Here is a 2,684-nt window from a genome sequence, read left to right as displayed (position 1 = left end):
GTGTGATTCAATCATCAGTGGTTGTTTATAGTTTGAGGCTTTATAATATTATCCAGAAGTACTTACATTCTGAATTGGGAGAAGGGGAATAAGACTTGAAAGATGGTAATTGAAAGAGGAAGTGGAAGGAAGAGCAATCGTAGGATGTAATATGTTATACTTTGCATGTGAGTGTTGGGTGCAAAGAAATGTTGGATGACTAACATGCAACATAATTTCACCTATTCGGATCACCAGGGGCATACATTTATTTATTAATTAAATTTTTTTCTTCATGTAATTTTGGAAACTTTCTCTACTAGTAGCATGAGAATTTGGTAAGCCCGGCTATTGTAGGACATGATTGTGGTTTTCAAAACCATTTAAAGTCCTTATGTTGGATAGAATGCATGCTTGACACTGCATCTATGAAAGAGCCACTCCTGGTATTAAAATGCAGCTTCCCTCACATATACATCATAAAGAATACAAGGCGGTTATTTGGTTTGATAATGGTATTTGTCATTCTCTTCTTCCTTTGTTTCAGCCTCTTCATCCTTCTATAACTAGTCCCTCACACGTCTCTGGTCATCATATAATTCTTTCTAAGCAAGGGTTGAATAAGGACAGTGTATATTAAGCTCCTCCTAGACTTAGATACACCCTGCTATTTCTAGTTGAATTGCCAGGCTGCACCTAGCTAAGCCTGGATAGAGGTAATCCACCCTTTTTTTCCTTAGGAAGCTCATTCCCCAACCATTCTGTTCCTTTCAGAAGAAAAACAACAAAAATTAATACCCAAAAAAGCAAAAAACAAGATTAAAATCAACCATTAAATATAAAGTAAAATAACTGTTAAAATCATCAAATACTTCAGAAATTTAACTAATTTCCTTTTTGACCCAAGTTTGGAATAAATGATACGAATGTCCTTCAGTCTAATGGCAAATACATTCAGGTAGGAGATGAAGAAGAGAAATGATTTTAAAACAACAGTGGCTTTCATTTATCAAGGCCCAGTTTTTGCCTTCTAATGCTGTGCTCCAAAAAAGGAACCAGGTCTCCTTGGACGAATCTAGGGCNCTCCTTGGAAGAATCTAGGGCTGGAGCAAGGAAGAGACCAGATGAAGCTGGAGAATCCATCTTGTAGTTCCAGAAAGCAATGATGTGGGGGGCGGGGGGGGAAAGCAAAAAATTGAATTAAAAACCACAATGATACAGGGCATGTCAAAACAGCACAAGAGCCAATTGAAAGAGTTTCAGTGGCCAAAGCTGGAACAATTTGAGCAACAAAATAAATAAGTAATATTGGATTATAACCTAAAGTATAAAATATCCATGAGTTCACACAGACAGAAATAGATGATTGAATGGATAAATGGGGCAAAGAGACAAATATATACAGAATTCCAAATAATCTATGTAGATACTGCCCCCTCAAGGAGATGGAGCTTAAATCCCTACCTCTTAAGTGTGGGCTGTACATGGTGACTTCCTTGCAAAGTGTACAGTATGGAAAAGGATGAAAACGCTAATTGTGCTTTGCTATGTGATGAAATGGCACTTCATCTCTGTGGTCTTCCTCCTCAAAAACCCATAACCTCGGGCTAATCATGAGAAAATCATCAGACAAATATAAATTGAGGGATATTCCATAAAATATCAGACTAGTACTCCTTAAATCATCAAAACAAGGAAAATCTGAAAACTCCCACAGCCAAGAAAAGACTAAGGAGACATGGCAACTAAATGTAAAATGGTATTCTGGAGGGCATCCTGGAACAGAAAAAGACATTAGGTAAAACCCAAGGAAATTTGAATAAAGCATTATTGATATAATAATGTTTCAACATCAGTTTATTAGGTATGACAACTGTATCATGGGACATTAACAATGGGGAAAGTGCGTGTTGGATGTGGGGAACTCTCAAGTATCTTCACAAAATCTGTAAATCTAAAACTATTTTCAAAAGTTTATTTAAAAAGGAAGACGGAGTGGACCCTTCCTTGCTCTTTCTAGGGAAGTGACTCCAGTTGGAAAAAGTAATAGTGAAGCATGAATTTTATTTTTTTAATGTCTTCTGCACTTAGAGTGTTAGGAGAGCATGTGAAGGAGTGAAAATAAAGTGATGTGTTTTACTTCAAAGTTTTAGAGAAGCTTTACCTACAAGTTTTACAGAAAAGAAAGGAGAGCTTCGCTATAGGCTGTGTTTTCCTGTAGAATAGTAGGAGGAATTCCTATTACCCTAGACTTTTAAGGAAGAGCAATACTAAATATAACTATAAACTATTGTGTAGCTCTTTATAAACATGGAGTTCTAAAATGAACAAGGGGCTAAACTTTCACAGCTCAAATATGCAGAAGACGCTGGGAAGTTGTTCAGCAACTCTTTGCAGGGGAGTAGAGGATAATTTTTGTTAAATGCCAGGGGAAGCTAATATTTAGGGGAGTGTTGAAATGAATTATTATTTAAATAACCGCCTTCAAAATTTATCTGCTTACCTAAGCTTCTCTTTCAACCTATCAGGTTTTCTTAAAGTACCGGGACACCTGTTTTATTATTTATTTACTCAATTCAATCAGTGGCATTAGAAATAGTTAAAAATACAGTTTTAAAATGTAGATACCTTTAGTAACTAAACACGTTAATAATTCCAGCTCAATTGTTTATGAAGTTAGGACAAGGCCTGTGGTTTCTTGCTTA

Source organism: Ailuropoda melanoleuca, chromosome 19 (assembly GCF_002007445.2).
Source record: "Ailuropoda melanoleuca isolate Jingjing chromosome 19, ASM200744v2, whole genome shotgun sequence".
Lineage (NCBI taxonomy): Eukaryota > Metazoa > Chordata > Mammalia > Carnivora > Ursidae > Ailuropoda > Ailuropoda melanoleuca.
The sequence above is the reverse complement of the archived record's forward strand: the minus strand, read 5'-3'. Positions refer to the sequence as shown.